The following is a 20319-nucleotide window of genomic DNA, read 5'->3' as shown; positions in this document are numbered from 1 at the left end:
GGTTGCGAGCGCCCTGGACGGCGCTGTATCCCGGGCCGAGAGGCTGAAGGGGCTCAAGGTAGCTTTTTTCCTTTTTCAGGATCAAATGTGTGATTTTTTGGCGGATTTGTCTGATCAGATATAAAGAATAAGCACAGACATGGCAGAAAACTGGAGGCAGTGGAGTTTTGACGGGGGTAGAAGCATGCATATAAATGATGACGACGATGGTGAAACGCCGCTGAACCCCGATCTGCTTCGGCTGATTGATGAACTGAATGACGGACCACCGGCTGAAATTAACCCCTACATGAGGAGACTTCCGGTTTGATAATGTGAGGTGAAGACGCGTGTTGACAGAGCTCCCGATATTTTCTGATAATACATAAACTAACAATCCAATTTAAGTAATCTAAAACGTTTTATAAGTGTAAAATAAGTGCTTAGTACAAAGTTATTGATTCGGCAAGATGAGCAAGCACAAAGCAGCAATAAATACCCCGCCAACAACGAGAACCAGCATAGCTAGCAAATTAGCTATGATGGCTAGCGCAGGGAAACCTGAAGAAACCCCAGCGGATAAAGACGGTATCTCAATGAGCCAACTGATAAACGAGTTAACAAAGCAACGAGCTTCGATAAAAGAAGACATCTCAACTCTGATTCAAGAGTCCATGGTGCCGCTTCAAGCATCGGTGAATGCTTTAACGGAATCGTTGGCAAGTTTCCAGTCCCGCCTGTGTGCCACGGAGACACTCGCGAGCGATAACTTCTCGGCGCTGGCTGCGGCCGAAAAAACTATCAAAATTCTAAAAGAACAAAACGCAACGCTTCTAGATCGAGTTGATGACTTGGAAAACCGGTCACGGAGAGCAAATCTCAGGATCTTAAATGTTCCAGAGAACAGTGAGAAAGGCCAATCCACTGTCAAATTCGTGTCCGAGATGTTAATGGAAGTTATGGGACAGGACGTTTTTGAAAAGCCTCCCGAACTAGAGCGAGCGCACCGATCGCTTGGTCCAAAGCCACAGGAAGGTAGACCTCCGCGGCCACTGGTTATATGCTTTCACAGGTTCCAGGAGAAAGAAAAAGCGCTAAGATGGGCCAGACAGAATGAAGCAAAATACAAGGGCTCGACTTTGAGGATTTATCCTGACATCTCCGCCGATCTCGCCAGGAAACGCGCTACGTTTAAAAATATTAAACAGCTGCTGTGGCAGAAGAATGTGCGATTCCAGCTGCTTCACCCTGCACGGTTACGAGTTCGTCATGACGACGAAACACTCATTTTCAACACGCCGGAGGAAGCGCAGCACTTTTATGATCAACGGTTTGCTACACGTGAATAACTCTTCATACCGTGGCAACGATATGGTGAGGTGCAGAAAGGCCATTTTGGCTTTTAGGTAGGCCTAAGAAACTATGATAACTTAAGATCCCTTTTCAGCATACCATTATTTATCTTAATTTAAATGCATTTTCTGTTCTAAGGTGGTTTATATGCTCTTCGCTGAGTTGATAACTGCTATGCCTTATTTGCATAATCCTTTGGTTATATTCATCCTAGATTCTTGAATTAAGGTTTAATTTCAAGCAATAGGTGTGCAACTTCTGGTTTAAGGTGATTTATTTATGTTATTGATTTTATATCTGATAACTGTTAAAGCAATGCACTTTATTTAGTTGAACTAAGTTACAGATTCTGCAATAGTGTTCATAATGAAAAACTGTGGATTGGCTAAAAAGAATATATGCCTTGCATTTATATTAAGGTTATTATGCAGAACTGCATAATGAACCTGTTTATATGCTTGATTTTACATTTAATGCTAAATTTGACTACTTCGGGAGCTCTGGGAGAAAAAAAAAAAAAGAAGGAAAAAATCGATATCTATGGACGTGGACTATCGGGAGTTGAGAGATTGTTGTAAGCTGCGGTTTGTCTTTGTTCGACAGACAAACCTAGAATGTAATATAGTTGTTGTTTTTGTGTGTTTTTTTTTTTTTTTTTTTCCCCCTGTCTTTGCCCTCCTCCCATCACCCTTTTCAGTCACAGACAGAGGATACATATAGACAGTTGTCAGATAAAAAATGTCAGATATGGCCAACAAAGTGAAAAGTACTAGAGGGTCAGCAGTACGCTTTGTTAGTTGGAATGTTAGAGGGTTAAATGGACCTGTAAAAAGGACTCGTATATTTGCGCATATGAGGAAACTGAAAACAGAAATAGCCTTTATACAAGAAACACACCTGCGTATCGAAGATCATAATCGACTCAGGAAAACTTGGGTTGGCCAGATCTACCACTCCACCTTTACCCATAGGTCTAGGGGTGCAGCCATTTTAATCAATAAAAAGGTACAGTTTACTGCATCTGGAACGATTTCAGATCCCCAAGGGCGGTATATTATTGTATCTGGTCATCTTTTCAACACGCCAGTTGTTCTGGTTAGTGTCTATGCACCCAACTGGGATGACGTTAACTTTGTGAAAAAAATATTTTCCTTGTTACCAGATTTGAACATTTACCATCTTATACTTGGTGGAGATTTGAATTGTGTGATGGATACAGTTATGGATCGCTCCAACCCTAAAACTGTACCTTCTTTGAAAATGTCTCAAATCTTTGCTGGATATATGACTCAAATTGGCTGTGTGGATCCATGGAGGTTTTTATTTCCTGAAAAAAAAGAATTCTCTTGCTTTTCACATGTCCATCAGACATACTCAAGGATAGATTATTTCTTTACTGATAAAAGGCTTATTCCGGCAATAGAAAACATAGAATACTCTGCTATTGTTGAATCAGACCACGCCCCCGTAATTCTTGATATTCGTTTTTCTTATAATTATCCAACACGGCCAATATGGAGACTGAACACAACTTTACTTTCAGATGCAAATTTCTGCCAATTCATATCGTGTGCGATTGACAATTTTATACTAACTAACAAAACAGACTCTATATCACCATCATTATTATGGGAGACATTTAAGGTTGTAATAAGGGGAGAAATAATATCGTACTCTGCCTCACGTAATAAAGAAAAGAAGCGAACGCTGGAGAAACTTATTAAATCTATACAGGAAACTGATCGTCAGTATGCTATGAACCCAACAGAAGAATTATCTAGAGAAAAACTTAGTCTTAAAACGAGATATGATTTACTATCGACAGAAAAAACAGAGCGTGACTTAGTTTTCACCCGTGCCAGATTTTATGAACATGGAGAAAAGGCAGGTCGTCTCCTTGCCCAACAGCTAAAGAGTAAATCAGCATCTCGGCTTATTCCACAGATTAGGAAAACATCACAAGAAATTACAGTAGATCCCCAGGAAATTAATTCTATCTTTCATAAATATTATCTAGATCTGTATACTTCAGAAGTCCCACAGAACGACTCTTTTATGACGACATTTTTGGCTAAAGTTAACCTACCCACAGTTAGTGAAGACCAAAAGAATAATCTGGATAAACCCTTACAACTTCAAGAGATAGAAGACTCAATCAGAGCTATGCAGAGTGGTAAAGCCCCGGGACCGGACGGATTTCCCGTCGAATTTTATAAAAAATTCTCCCTACAATTGTCACCTTTGCTTCTAAATATGTTCAATCACTCTCTTGATCAATCAAAACTACCGCAAACTCTTACACAGACCCATATCACAGTTCTCTTGAAACCAGATAAAGATGCCCTTGATTGTAGTTCTTATAGACCTATTTCCTTACTAAATGTAGATGTTAAAATTTTATCTAAAATACTGGCTTCTAGAATAGAATATATAATACCAGATATTATATCACAAGACCAAACAGGCTTTATTAAGGGGCGCCACTCTTTCATTAATATTCGCAAACTTCTTAATGTTGTGCATTCTTCTGCGTCAGAGAATAATCCTGAAGTGATTATTTCTCTAGACGCAGAGAAGGCGTTTGATAGAGTTGAATGGAACTATTTATTTGCAGTATTAGATAAATTCGGATTCGGATCAAAATTTATTTCATGGATTCACTTGCTTTATCATCAGCCAAAGGCAGCAGTAGTCACAAATAAGATAATATCAGAATATTTTTCCTTGTCCAGAGGTACACGACAAGGATGCCCTCTTAGCCCCTTACTATTTATTTTGGCTATAGAACCATTATCATCAGTACTTAGGTCATCACAGTCTATTAGTGGTATTAAAAGAATGGATGTCGAATATAAAGTCTCGCTTTACGCAGACGATTTATTATTGTATATATCTGACCCACTATCATGTGTCTCTGAAGTTGTGAAAATATTAAAAGAGTACGGGAACTTTTCAGGTTACAAATTAAACTTCTCTAAAAGTATATGCTTCCCTATAAATCATGTGGCAGATCAGATTACAGATAGAGACTTGCCTTTTTGCATATCAAAATCAGGATTTAAGTACTTGGGAATAAATATTACTCGTACATACACTGGTCTGTTTAAAGCAAATTATAGTCCCATAATTAAAAAACTTGAATCAGATCTTCAACGGTGGAGTGTTATATATTTGTCCTTAGCTGGTAAAATTAATTGTGTTAAAATGAATGTGTTACCGAGATTATTATATTTGTTTCAGAGTCTTCCAATTTTCTTGCCAAAATCCTTCTTTCAGTCAACCAACAGACTGCTGTCTTCCTTTTTATGGGGGGGCAAAAAGCCAAGGATACGTAGAGAGTTTCTTGAGAGACCTAAAAAAGACGGTGGATTGGCTCTCCCAAATTTGTTAAATTATTACTGGGCAGCAAATTTGCAAAAAGTTATTTATTGGTTTCAGTCTCCACATACAGAATGGTGTGAAGTGGAGGCAAAATCTTGCAAATCAACATCACTGACAGTGTTGATTACAATGGAGTCACCATTCTCACCCTCGCAGTTTTCCTCAAATCCAGTTGTAATTTCAACTCTCAAAATATATAATCAATTTAGACAAGCATTTCAACTCACAGACTTTTCCCTGGAAACCCCCATATGTAATAATCATCTTTTCCCAGCTGCCAAGCTAGATGCTACTTATAAGCAATGGAAGCACCTTGGTTTAGCTAAATGTAGTGACTTTTTTATTGGTAATATTTTTGCTAATTACAACGATCTGATACAAAAATTTAATCTCCAAAAGTCTGACTTTTTTCGTTTTCTTCAGGTTCGTCACTTTATTCAGGCCCATTGCTCTGAGTTTCCTCAAATGCCCTCTGAATCAGGACTGGACCTGGTTCTTAAGGCCCCTATACACCTCAAGGGCCTAATTTCCAGAATATATAACGTTATTATGACACTTAAAAATATATCAATTGATAAGATCAAAACAGAATGGATAGGAGAGTTGGGAATTGACATATCCAGGGACACTTGGGATAAAGCTGTTGACAGAATAAATAGGACTTCTTCTTGTGCACGACTTAGTTTGATTCAGATGAAAGTTTTCTATCGTATTCATTATAGTAAAACCAAACTGGCTAAAATATACTCAAATATAGATGAAACATGCGATCGTTGCAATGCAAGCAAGGCTGATCTAACCCATATGTTCTGGTCATGTTCTAAACTAAGACAATTTTGGCTTTCAATATTTGACATTTTAAACTCTGCATTTAATTTAAGAATTCACCCTAACCCGATAATGGCTCTGTTTGGTGTCACAGGTGACGACATTCATATAACTAAAGAAAAAGAAAATGCCCTGGCATTTGCAACATTAATAGCTAGAAGAAGAATTCTTTTAGAATGGAAATCACCAATGACACCTAAACTGTCACTATGGCTTAATGATATAATGTCATTTCTAAAAACTGAAAAAATAAAATATTTTCTTAAAGGATCAACTAGAACATTTTACAAAACATGGGATCCTTTAATAACTTATATCGAGAAGAATGTACTTCTCCAACTTTGAGCCCTCATCTTTGTCCCCAAAACAGTTTTATATCTTTTTTTTTTTTATTATTATTATTATTTTTTTTTTTGTTTTGTTTTGTTCAGTCTTATGTTGGTTTTGATTTTGTGTGTAAAAAACAAAAAAAAATGAATGCCTTTGACAGTGTTTCTAATACTGAATGCTTTCAATGTACCTTGTTCTGATAAAGATATAATAAAAAAAAAAAAAGAAATTAACCCCTACATGATCGCCTTAATAAATGATTTAAATGAGAATGGTGCTCATGCATTTACTTAAAATAACACATTGACAAACACGACAAATGTTTTTATCCCTTAAATTATTGAAATAACTAAGGTATTAGTCTAACAAAGTTTTTTAAATGTTTTTGAAGTACGTAGCTAAATACCACTCACTAGTTCCTGCATCTATTACATTAATAATGTGCTGGGTGTGTTTTATTGAAAATAAAACGAACAAAATACAACTAAATTATTTTATTAATTAAATCTTATTGGCTTAAACTTTATAATAATTTGTCATACCCCCGTTTAAGTTACGGCACTTTACCCTGCTGATTAAGCCATTGAAGTTAGATACTTCATCCAGCCCCACAGGCCCGCAGCGGGGCGCCCGGGGCTATACTGGAGTCCCAGAGCTGTGGTGTTAGACATCGACTTTTATTTCAATTAGACATATATTATTTTATACTATTTACGAATAAAACAGATTAACAAATAGACGTAATGTGCTTTCTGCCGGGGCGTGAATGCTGTCTGTCTGCTTGTCACACTCAGGACCAGCGGTTAAACGAGATGTTACACGCACTCTGCAACAATTTGTCAATTTGTCAATTGACGCTTCCTTCTCATAGGCTTATCGCTCACTGCCGCGGACATTAGCTGATCGACATGTCTAGACATGCAATACGCATAAATCCCCATAAAAACAGGATTGCTGTGTTTTTATCGTTATAAAATAGGACATTTTGTTAAAAATAAACCGTTAACAATACACAACTACTGCTTTTACCATTCAAAACTGCCCGACTCTCTTTCCTCTCTAGCTAGAAAAGCTCGACACGTCCGGTGACCCCTTAAAATTATTATGCCTTAAAACGTATTTAAAATGTCGCATTGATAAATTCATATAATGTATTTTATTCTTTTAAAGACTACTGATTCCAATTTGGTGCCATATGCTTTTATCTTGTAGGCCGTAGGGTAGCTCTCTTTCTACCGGCTATAGGCCGTGGTACGTCTGGGGTATTATGCTTAAATTCTTTATTAATTAATGTTGGCTATGTGCTTTATAACACATTTTATACTTCTTTTACACACGTTTACTTATTGTATACACACTTTAAAGTTCCGAAAACGACTTGCCTCAGCTGTTTTCAATAAAAGACAGTGGTGTGTGCATGGGTGTAGTGGCTGCACGCACAAGCGCGACATGGAGAGTTATTTTAACAAGGATCGCCAGCGTTATTCCTTGATTCTTGTTGTCGAAATGCTTAAGATGTTTTATTTTAAATAACACATTAGCCGAAAAGAGTTTCATTGCTTAAAAACGATGAGGTTAAAGAGGCTTATTTGAAATAAAAGATCAGCATGTGTTGTCATACATCTTTTCAAGTTCTGTTTATACCTTTTGATTAACCATACGTAGATAAATTTAGCTAAATGTAGCTAAGCAACCCGGGGGTGTTGTGTTAGAGATCGACTTTTATTTAAATTAGAAATAGATTATTTTACACTATTTACAAATAAGCATATAAAATATAGAATTAGTGTGCATTCTGCCAGAATGGCAGCATGCTTCTCACAATCCAGGCCAACGGTTCGCATCACGACAACAATTTCCGCTGGTAGCCATTTGACCGCTGCTTCACGCAACGAGCTGGCTCAATAAAGGAAATGCTGTGTGGATCTACGCGCGTGCGCCACACGAGAGTGAGAGCATGCATTCGTTTAAACAAGAATTAACCGCGTTATTCATCGATTATTGCTAACGAAAATGCTCAGAGCGCTTTACTTTATTATTCACATTGACAGAAATGTGCTTCATTACTTAAAACATTACGGTTATAGGGGTTTTATTTGCTAAAACAGGCGCTCCGCCGGCGTAGCCATTTTTAAAGGGGCGTCAGCGTGTGTGCGCATGCGCCAAGCGCCGGACTAGCGATCGGCCATTCCGCCCCGCGTTGTTCAAACAGGCAAGTCGCATGTGTAGGAGCTCCGGGGTCGTTTCGTCCTATTTCTTCTTAAAGTTTGCCGCTTACATGCTTTCTCAAACCTGGTAAATATAACTAAAGTCTTTCGTGTTGGTTAAATGTAATGAGTGATCGCTTCTTTTAAAACGACGGGCTGTATGTTTATTGGTTTGGTTTGGTTGTGCTTCGTTTGCGCTTGTTTAAATTTGTTCTTCTGCTGCTTCTTTCGGACCTGTTTGTTTAAATTCACACTGCTTTTATTTTTAAAATAACCCTAAAGTTTTCCTTCTTTTGGTGCTTTCTTCTTTTAAAACATTTGGGTGCTTTCTTTTAAAATACGCCGCGGCGCTTACTAACAACACGGGGCCGGACGGACGCCCCCGCTGAACGTGTATGCGCTAGCTTGCCATTATCCTACTCTATGTTTTATTATACCTTAAAAACGTAATCAAAAAAGCACATTAATAAAATACATGTAGTGTATTTTTTATTCTATTGAAGTTTAATCTCCCAAACCCCCCTATCGGCAACACGTGGCATAAGCATGTATTGATACCATATATGGACATAACGGCAATCTCCCAAAACCATGTCGCCCCCTATCGACAAAACGTGGCATAAGCATGTATTAATACCATATATGGGCATAAACCCTCGACCAATCAGCATCAAGGATAAGCCACTTCCTCTTATGACGTCAGAAGCGGAGAATTAAGCTCCGCCCAAGGTACCACCTAACCTTTTTTTCCCAGCCCTACTCAAACCCATTCACTGGGACGAATAGGGAGGTATATCATACTTTAAAAGTGGTATCGGTCTTTGACAGCTGACGTCACACTGACTGTAGTCGCAGTGTATTGTGGGTCGAATCACCATTGTGGGTGTTTATAACTCAAGTGGCAGCATTTGTGTGCGTCATTACCTTTGGTAAGATGGGACACTGGTGCTGTGTGAAAGGCTAACTCACATGGTAGAAATGGCAGGAAGGTGGAGCACAACATGAGATTTTTTCAGTTTCCCACTTGGAAAAGAGGATATGGACAGCAGGTAGAGGAGGTAACGAAGAGGCGTCGGGGGGCCTGGGTCGCAGCGGTGAGATGGAAGGAGATCACTGTCAACACGATATCTCCCTCCATGCGTGTTCGGTCTCGGCATTTTCATAAAGGCAACCAAGATGCTTTTTCTTACAAGACTGAAGTTGGCTCCTTATTCACCAGCTACTTATTTGTGATTTTAGTTTCACCTTAAATGTCTTGCAGAGTAGCGCTGTGCTGCCAGTGGATGGCAGTTTCTCACTCGTTTTAAGGAAATGCAGACAGTAGTTCATGAGGAATTATTAAAGTACCGTTCTCGAATACATTATTTTAGAAAATATAGCGCCCATTTAACTAACTGAATGCTAATTATGTGCAATTTTGAACAAGTAAACATCGTTTTAAAATAATATTGACATACAAATTACTGAATACATGGCCTCAACTCATTTCAGGACATTCCTCTTCTTTTATCTCAAAACGTCTAGATAATCTGACATTAGTAGATGAGAGTGAGTTTAACATAGTGCCAAAATGCTGATTTATATAATAGTGTACTGCAGCATTGTAAAATACTGAACTCCAAAACATCGCATCAGTGCATAGACTACATCGACATTAAGGTACATCTATATCAGTTTCTGAAGGTCACTCTTTCATTTCAAAACGTCCCACAAATCTGCCATTACCATGTTATAGTAAGCATAACAGAGTTTAAGGAGACTTATTTTGCTGAATTTTTACTGTAGCATTTTTTAATAATCACCTCTTAAACTTGGCACCAGCACTCCATTCTCTATGGGTCTCAATGCTGAGATGCCTGAGGATCTTAGATGCCTGAGGAAGTACAGTCGTTGGTGTGGCTTTTTTGTGACGGCTGCTGCATGTCCAGCTGGCTTGAGGCACTGGCACTAAGCTTAGCTCACCCTATGGAACCTGAAGCTGCAGACACTCTCCTCAGCATCTCTTCCAATGTGAATGGGAACTAAATGATCTCATGATTCAAATGCTATTCTTTCCACTACCTTTTGCTATATAATTTTGCTCTAATTGCCATCATTGCATTAATTGTAGTCCTCTCCACTGCTGCTACAATATTGCAGAACTATATATGTACATATTATGTTATTGACTGTAGTTTTCCTTCGTTGAATATATTATCAAATAGTTTTCCTCCTATTGTCTGCTTCTAAAAGTATTTGCAGACATCTAGACACTTTTTAATATATAACTTGCTGCAGCTTAAATGCTATCTTGATATGTGCATATATTCTAAGCACTTATTTTCTGTCACCCAGCATAATAATATAAGATAGCCTTTATTAGTCCCACGGGTGGGAAATTTGCATTTTACAGCAGCAAAGTGGACAGTGCAACCAAAATAAAAATAAAAAATTTGGTAAAAATTCACCAAAATAAGTCTTGGAACACTCTTTTATACTTACTATAATGTTTTTTTGGGACATTTTGAAATGAAAGAGAAGGGGACTCTAGAAATATCTTAGAAAGGTAATTAGACCCACAAGGGGATAGACTTGGGATGTCAAGTTTAGGAAGTGTAACTGAAAAGTTGATATTTGCCTGCCCAGAGAGCTTTATGGTATTAAAAATATTCACGGAAGCCTGGCTTCTCATTCACACCTTTCTGCACTATAGTATGACAAGCCTTGTATCCATCTGAATCCTAAAGTATTAAATCAGTCTGGGCCAGAACAATGTCACTTTTTCTATATATTCGGATACCTGACATGTACTGAGAAGTTCATATTTGCCTGATTGGGCATATTTCCGGGCCTGACTGGGAGTGGAAGGACGTTTGCATTTGTCTCATTTTCTGATAACATACACAAATACTATTACTGAATCTGCTCAGATATGTTTAAGTGATAAGTCAGTAGAATCGTGTTCAGTTAATACGAATCGAAAGCCTAATGATGTTCTGAAGGTAAGCCTCACTAAATCCGCCTACACACACTATCGCGTCGTTGCATTGGGCTGCACAGCATTTAAGGTGGACCGGAAAATCCGAACTTCAGCCTTGTTTTGTTTAAGTAGTATTACTGAATATGCATTTTTTTGTCTTACAAAGTTGGTATTTTCACTATGGAGGGTAGCAGAAATGGGTTAATCTGTTTGTGTTAAACTAGCCTTACAGAGTGAATCCTTTTCAAAGACAAAAGTAAACAGCAAAACTGTAATGACACATTCATCAGTGCATGTACACATGCATATTCACGTGCATGGATTATAAGTCACAATGCTGGATAAGGCTGTCACTGTGTGCTGTGCCTTGACAAACCAATGCCCAACTATGGTTTAAGTTTAGAAACATTTGCAAGTACGCTTTCTAACGTTTCACATGATGTCTGGAAGGATCTGTATAAACTCACTGTATACCGAGCCTGTATTCTGCTTGCCACTTATTTTAAATATGACCAATAAAGTTACATCCAATGACAGTTTTGTGGTGTTCTTGACTCTTTTTCCTTTCTTAAACCCCTAAATTACTAGTGTGTTTTGGTAATGAAAATTGCTTATTACTGATTACCTATGTGGCGAGGCCAAACGCCTCTCCTTGTGGGGGAAAGTGAAGGTAACCACCTACCTGGGAAGACTGAGTGGTGACAAGATCTGGGTCTCCATCCCCAGTACTTTTGATCTCTGTACCTACTAGTGCAAGTATGTCTGAATCCACTCGACCCTGCAGAATGTCAGGTGAGTATGCAGAAAGATCTGGTGAGGTGGGCTCCAGGAGTTGTCTGATACACGGTGGCGCCCTGAAGTGTATAAGCCTGCAGAGCCACTTAAGGCCTAACAGTTTTCTCCCATGCTCCCCAAACCTAAGAGAATGGATGAGATGCCCCCACTCCCAGGAAGGTGTATTTGGGGTCAGCAAGCATTTAGCAGAACCTTATGCCTTCATGTGTCTAAACTTGGGCATTTTATTTCTCTTCACTTTAGCAGATGAGTTTTTTTTACATTGACAATCACTAATAATATCAGAGCCCATCAAACATAATTATACATTTAAAACAAAGATACGCAACACAGATTCACAGACAGTATAAGGAACAACACTGTCTGCGATTCGCACAAAACCGTTAATTGTATAAACGTATGGAATATTTTGTTCAACTCATAAGTCACTTTCCAGTCCTTGATTTACATCAGCAAAGCGTCCTTTTTTCAATCCCTTGAACAAACAACAAAAATAATTCTTTTCCGACACTGAAATAGCCACAAAACCAGCGTTACCCATCTGCCGTATTGGAAAGGGAAGCAGGAGGATGTCACAGGATGGCAGGTAAAGCACTCCTTTCACCACAGCTAACGGTAGAGTCCTGAAGATCCTTCTTTAGCCCCAACAATGGCGATCCCATCCGCTCCTCTGTAGACAGGGTTTATGCAGGGATCCTAGAGCTGAATTTACTACCTTTTATACTACCTCCACCATATTTTTTACTACAAATAATCGGGCAGCGGCCATTTTTTTTTTGGGGGGGGATATTAATACCCATTATAAATATTAAGCAAATTAATGTTTAACTGTTTTTATTGAGCGTTTTCAATAAGATTATTTGGTTTTTTTTTGCATTGTCAATCTGAGTTTCCCCCGGCTTACGCCAGTCTTTAAATGACGGGTTATCAAGCCAACTTTTAGTAAACTTTCATTTCCCCCACTTCACCACCAAGTGGCTACTTGCTAATTTCAGAGGCTCTGCTAATATGAACACGTTAGATCACACTGGCTCAACTGAGGTAAAAGGCGGAGAAATGGCGTCAGCGTCACTCTGATAGGCTATAAATTCCAACTCGGGTCCTGCTAGCATGTATATTATGTAACACGTAGAAAATGGGAAACTCGTAATATATTGAGCTGGATGATGAAAATTTACTTCCAAGTCAAATTCCATTTACTACCCTTTTAATACCTTTCAAGGACCTTAATTTTGTCTGATCTTATTTACTACCGCGCAGAAACTCTGGTAGATTACTTGGCTTCACCAGTAACACCAAACTCTCACCGTATCGCCGTCGCCCCGCTTTGCAGGCAGTCATGTATCCTCCGCTCAGGAACTGGAAGCGGAGGGAAATTATCCAGCTTCAAAAAAACTACAAAATCTTGCTGTAATCAGTTCCTCGTTGCTGTTATTCACTACTCCGAGACGGGACACAGACAGCTGTGCCTTCGTGACTTTTACTCGCAATTCGGCATACAAAGAAAAGGAACCACTGCGCTAACGTTTGCGGGGAAAGGGGAAAATCCGCTTTGCTAACTCGGTTGGGTATATCAGTAACAAAAGAAAAAAACCTGCGGTTCCAACAAAAACGGCGATTAACAATGTAATAGTAGCTCCAAAAATTCAACTGTGAACCTCTTTTTTTTCGGGGCGACAACAACCGGACCATTAATGTCGGCTCCACGTAACCACGACTCTATTACCGAACCACTGCCCTGCTTCCCTCTCGCGCGGACACTCCCGTCATGCACACCACTCCTCCGTCACTCCGCATAGCTTTCCCCCTCCATGAAATAGCCAATCGGCTACCCATGTTCGGTGGCTTGAAACACTAAGCTTCACAGTAAAAGCCAGAGAATATTCACTCCCGTTACACATAAAATATTAATTTTTGTGGAGAAAAACACACTGAATATGAAATTTTAAGTTAACCAAATGTGTTTACATCAGCGAAACACTCAAAATGGCGAATGGGGGCGTGTCACAGTGCGGACACGTGACTTCTGGTGTCATGGCCGACATCGCGCACCTGTCAGTTCCCAAGTCGACTACTATCCCATCCCATCTACCTAGCTGGCCAGCTTGCAAGCTAGCGGACCTTGTAGTTGCCCGCAGGCATCTTACGTTAGCAAGATAAGTTTGGTGATAATTAATGCAACCTATTAGTTGGGGGCACAGTAATTTATCGTATTGACCGGTAAACGACAAAATTCATAAATGACACAATCAAAGAAAATCTGCTGCCAAGTCAATCAGAACTCATACTTACCGCTTGCTCCATTTTGACCGCGATTCCTGAGGCGAACTATATCGGCAGCCTGTCACTCATCCCGCTAGTCCCGGATGTAGCAGGTTGAATTTCGGACCGCATTTTAAACCACTGAAATTGTGACAGCGTGTTTGAAAAAGCGAAAATAACAGGACTTAATATTGCAAAGCAGAAGTAAGAGGGCTGTATATTACCCCTTAAATAACGAAGATGCGAATAAAGCACATCGAATATTCTCAGCGGGGCGGCATGGTGGTGCAGTGGTTAGCACTGTTGCCTCACACCTCTGGGACCCAGGTTCGAGTCTCCGCCTGGGTCACATGTGTGTGGAGTTTGCATGTTCTCCCCTTGTCGTCGTGGGGTTTCCTCCGGGTACTCCGGTTTCCCCCCACAGTCCAAAAACATGCTGAGGCTAATTGGAATCGCTAAATTGCCCATAGGTGTGCATGTGTGGGTGAATGGTGTGTGAGTGTGCCCTGCGATGGGCTGGCCCCCCATCCTGGGTTGTTCCCTGCCTCGTGCCCATTGCTTCCGGGATAGGCTCCGGACCCCCCGCGACCCGATAGGATAAGCGGTTTGGAAAATGGATGGATGGATGAATATTCTCAGCTGAATTTGTTCAAGATGCGAAAATAAATTAACTGAATTCATGTGGCTGAATTATATAGATTCACTTTAAAAGCTGTATGTTTTGGAACTGAATTTTGGAAGCCGATTTGTTTTTTTTGTGTTGAATATTTAAGCAATGAAATTGCAACTGAAATATTTTCAGTTGAAATGTTCAATGTTTAAATTTATGCACATATTAAATTACAGTTCCTAAGAATTTAAAGCATCATTAATGCAATGCCTTTTTATTCGATCATTTTAATTCAACGTGCTTGTTTTGTCCATCAAGGACTTTTGTCATTGATTTACTTCCATAGCTGAATATATCAGCTGAACAATGTCATTTCGTTCACAAAACGCATTTGGTGAATGAAAGAAATGCGTCGGTTCTAGGAGGATCCGCATACAGTCTGTGACTCCTGGTATTAATCGTTTGTTATTTTGACCTTGTATTCTACACGTAGGCTATATATTCAGTGTGTCTGATCTGAACTATCAGGGACAGTGTTATTCAGCGGTAGGGTGATATAACCGACGACGGGAGGGAATCGGCGGCGCGATTTTTCATTGGCTAGCCTTAAAAATATTAAAAATGTAAAGAAAACAGTGACACTAATGAGTACATACAACAGTTTTTTTAAAAAAGAAAAAAAAATTATAGAATGTTTCAAGTTCTACTACATGTAAATGGCATTTTATTAAATTTTAATGACATTGAAATTAAAGTTAAACGTAGTTACATAGGTATGCAAAATCAAAGCCGGCAGTAATTGAAATTTAATACACAGATGCGCCCCCTCTATTCACACAAAAGGCATTTCTTTCACTCACGAAATACATTTCGTCCACAAAGTGACGTTCTTCCTTTCAGTTACAGTCCGTTTCCATGGAGATCTTGGAACAGTAGTTTACGTGCATAATCAGTTGCTTACGTGTATAAGTTCTAGAACCCAGAGTATAAATCTTACCGTATCCGATGATCATTTCAGTCTGAGATTTTCTGGAGCACGGATCAACTGCGAATTTCCATTCACCAAAATGTGCAAGGTTAAGAGAGTAGTGTACCGCGTGGAGGTTTTTTATGAGCAAGGGGGCGTTGCACGAAGTATGGAATTCACCATTACAAAGGGCAAAAACAGGTGCTTCGCCAAATATGAGGCACCAAATGCAATTGTGAAAGCAGGGTCTCAGTGAAAGTTTGCTGGGCAGTACTTTGTCAGAAGTATCGTCCACAATTTTCTTACGTTGGACCAGACTCTGCATCAGTGTCAGGAAGCACACAGCCCTCCTGCTAAGGATGATTTCTGCAGCCCAGCTACAGAGGCTGAGCCAGGTATGGCATCACCTGTAGATCACACACCTTTCCACTGAGCAACTAGCCTGTGCCCATGGGCTAAGCTGAAGAAGAAGGTAAAGAAGTGGAACAAATGCCTGTACTCACCATGCAGTATTGTTTTTAGGTGTGGAACCTGAGGCAAACGTTGAGGAATTCGCCACTGAACCTGTGGATAACCATCCGGAGGGGTCAGACACATCTACCCCGAGTATGTGAGAACATTTCACTTTGCCTTTTTTCTCTCCTTTAAAACTTTCATTTACTTCTGTGTCATCTGATGTGAAAAATCTCTTCATGTAATCTGCATTTATTTGACCATACATATGGACTTTTCTTGTTCCAAGGACAAAATGATATGGACCGGCAAACTCATTCACCGGTCACATCTGAAGGAACAAGGGTGGCAGAGTCAGCCAGTACTGCTCACCAAGGACTCTCTCTCCAGGACAGGCTGGCAATTGAATTTCATCAGCAAAAGCTAAAGTGTCTGAAAGAAGAACATGAGATGAAAATGAAAATTCTTCGTTTACAACTAGATATGTTGATGCAGAGAAAGATGCAACTGGGTCAAATGTACCAGAAACTGAATAAATAAATATTGTTTTCTTAACTCATGTTGGATGTTATGGCTGTTTCTGTATCATTCCAGATAAAATATACACTTTTGCTTTTAAAATGTATTTGCTCATTGAAAAAGAAAATGTATCTGATCCGAGTAGAATGATGAAAATGTAAATAAAGTCTAAAATGTCTACTTAAAGTGGCACAATGCAAAAGCATCTCTATGCAAGTCCTTCTGTGTAGTCTGTTGTAAATGGTGGAACATCTGCATTGTCCTCTTGTCTTGGAGGATCTGGGCATCCATGCGTTTCAGACACTTGTGAAGGACAGTTGTTGCAATTATGATAGTGCAGCAACTTCTTAATTTGTTTTTTTTTCTTCCCACCACCACCCGCCCTCTTCGGAGGACAAGTTTATTTTAAATGAAAGTTACAGAATAAAGATATTCAATTCCAGTGTGGCCACTCTGAACTCATCCACCTTAGTACCGTGATTATAAAAAAGTAAATAAAAAAGGGGGAGGAGGAGGACACAGACACAACAATCATAACAATTACAGACATTACTCACCATGGACAAAAAATAAAATAAAAGGTAAATAGAAATAATAATGATAAAGGTGGGATGGAGAAAACAAAGTGTAGAGGAATGCAGAGTACAAACAACCATAACACACAGAACACAAAAAGGACATCAAGCAACAAAATAGTAATAGCAGGATAATGATGACAACAATAAAAAAACTTATAACAACAATAAATAACAACAGGGGCGGCATGGTGGTGCAGTGGTTAGCACTGTTGCCTCACACCTCTGGGACCTAGGTTCGAGTCTCCGCTGGGGTCACATGTGTGTGGAGTTTGCATGTTCTCCCCATGTCATCATGGAGTTTCCTCTGGGTTCTCCGGTTTCCCCCCACAGTCCAAAAACATGCTGAGGCTAATTGGACTTGCTAAATTGCCCATAGGAGTGCATGTGTGAGTGACTGGTGTGTGTGTGTGCCCTGCGATGGGCTGGCCCCCCATCCTGGGTTGTTCCCTGCCTTGTGCCCATTGCTTCCGGGATAGGCTCAGGACCCCCCGCGAACCAGTAGGATTGGAAAATGGATGGATCTATTAATGTAAATTTGAACAAAATGGGATTCCACAGTTTTAAGCATGTGGGGAACTCCTGTTGCTTAAAAATCAACACAAAACCCTAAGCCTAGCAGACAGATGTAGGTCACTTTCCCATAATTCAGCAGCAATGCTACATGTTGCCAGCAGCTCCACATTTCCTACCTCTGTACCCGGATAGTTCCTGCCTGCAACACTAAAGGACTCCGCGAGAACCGCCTGTCTCACCCTAGCAGCACCTGTCTCTCTCCTCCTCCTCACTTCGCCTCATCTTATTCTGTGTTGATTTACTCTAAGGTGTTTGACTAGGTGTGTGGAGTTTGCATGTACTCCCCATGTCGTCATGGGCTTTCCTCCGGGTACCCCAGTTTCCCCCCACAGTCTAAAAACATGCTGTGTCTAATTGGAGTTACTAAATTGCCCGTAGGTGTGCATTTGTGCGTGAATGGTGTGCGAGTGTGCCCTGCGATAGGCTGGCCCCCCATCCTGGGTTGTTCTCTGTCTCGTGCCCATTGCTTCCAGGATAAGCTCCAGACCCCCCGTGACCCAGTAGGATAAGCAGTTTGGAAAATGGATGGATGGATGGAGGGAGGCCCGTTCTCGGCAGCGCGGATCGCCATCCACCGCAGTGACCTGGCAAGCCCCCCTGACACTGCAAGATGATCGAAGGAAGGCCCATACAAAGTGCCTCCCCCCCACCCTGGAGCAGACCCCCGGTAACCGGAGAGCAACAGACCCCCTGCCCGGCCCAAACCCAATCCCCCAATTCGCCTAGAAGAACCCAAAGAGTCTCAAGATTCCCCAGACGGCCCGCAAGGGCCCCACCACGGCGCAGCAGAACCAAGGACCACACGCCCTACAGCCCTCAAAAAGAGGCCACCCACACCGGTCAGGGCCAGAGACAGAGAGTTAGGGGAGGCCCCTCAGCCCCCATCGCTTCCCTGTCCCACGTTAGTGTAAAATGTGTATATATATGTGTGAGAGAGTTGTGTGTTTATGTCTACAATGCATTAGAATTAGTGGCTGCAGTTACAGTATGACAGCCCACCTCTGGCAGACAGTGGAGTCCCTCATCCCCTTCCCCGCACCCCAAGGCCCTAATGTAATATGGACTGTGTATGTGACTAAAGTGCAAAAAGCAGGTGAGCAGTCGAGGCAGGAGCACCCCACCGCTGGCAGACGGCAGAGCACCACCTGCCTCAATCCACCTCCTCAGCCCTAGTGTCATGTGGTGTCTAATATGCAAGTAAATATCGAGAGGCCGTGTTTCGGCGCACCTGCCCACTGCCCCTGAAAGCCCTAATGTCGTTTGAAATGTGGTGTCGGGGGAGTGCCAGGATCCCCGAGTGGCCCCGATTAGACCCTGCACAGCCAGTAGGGGCGGTCAACAGGGGTGCTCAGGGGTGGCGCAGGCAGCCCGACAGCAGGGGACCCCCCCCAGGCGTAGAACGGAAGAGTCCCACCCTACTACACCCGATCGATGTGACCCCAGCTAGCAGCCAAGAATGGGACAACACCAGATTCACCGGCAAACGGAAAGCGGGTCCGGCCAGGCAGGGTGACCCCCACCCTCCAGCCACCCCAGCCCCCCCCAAGCAACGTGGAAGCCCCTTCATCAATACCCCCCCCCCAACCACCTCACAGTGCCCATGGGCCCGACGCCGAGAACGCCAACAGCAGACACCGACACGCCCCCACCAGGCGACGGGCCCGGGTAGGCCACGCCCCACCGCATGTGGACGACCATCCGTGGCATGTGGCCATGACCCCAGCCGACAGAGCCCACACCCCAAACCCACCCACCCCAGTACAGCGGTGCAGGCATCTAAGAGGCCCCACCCCCCCGACCCCCTCCCCAGTGCGCAACACATCCCGGGGGGTGCAGAACCCCCCATCCCTCGCACGGTCCCCAACAGGGCAGGCCAACAGCCACCCAGAGGCACCAACCACGGAACTCCAGCCAAGAAGAATACCGGAGGACCATAACCACCAGCCCCCCCCGCCCCCCAGCCCCCATTCCAGGGGGGGAAAGACCCCATCACCCCAGGGAACATTACATTTTAAAATTAATTATTGGAGTCCAAGTACGTTCAAATTCTGTCAATTAATTTTTCTTACAGGCAGACATCCTCTCCATGGAAACATAGTCTAAGAGTAGATTTTTGAACTGAGTTATGCTTAAACTCTCTTTTGACTTCCAGTTCAGAAGGATTGTTTTCTTGGCAATGGTTAGTACTGTGAGAAGCATGCAAGATTTATTCCTGTCTGTATTAATGTTAGTGAGGTCCCCACGCAGGCAGAGTGAGGGGGATGATGGGATGGGATGCCCTAGGTGTGCCGATAAGTCTTCACAGATCCTTTGCCAGAATTCGTTGACTGGAGTGCAGTACCAGAAAGCATGCAGGAAATTATCTGTTCCGTCTTACAAGTTACGCATATGTCAGTATTTCTAATACCCATCTGGAACATCCTTTGCCCTGTTTAGTGCGTTCGGTGTAACATTTCGTACTGTATTAGCTGCAGGTTGTTCTGAGTCATTCGAAATGTATTCAAGCAAATTTGCCTCCAGATGTT

This window comes from Brienomyrus brachyistius, unplaced genomic scaffold (genome assembly GCF_023856365.1).
Source record: "Brienomyrus brachyistius isolate T26 unplaced genomic scaffold, BBRACH_0.4 scaffold46, whole genome shotgun sequence".
Classification (NCBI taxonomy): Eukaryota; Metazoa; Chordata; class Actinopteri; order Osteoglossiformes; family Mormyridae; genus Brienomyrus; species Brienomyrus brachyistius.
The sequence above is the reverse complement of the archived record's forward strand: the minus strand, read 5'-3'. Positions refer to the sequence as shown.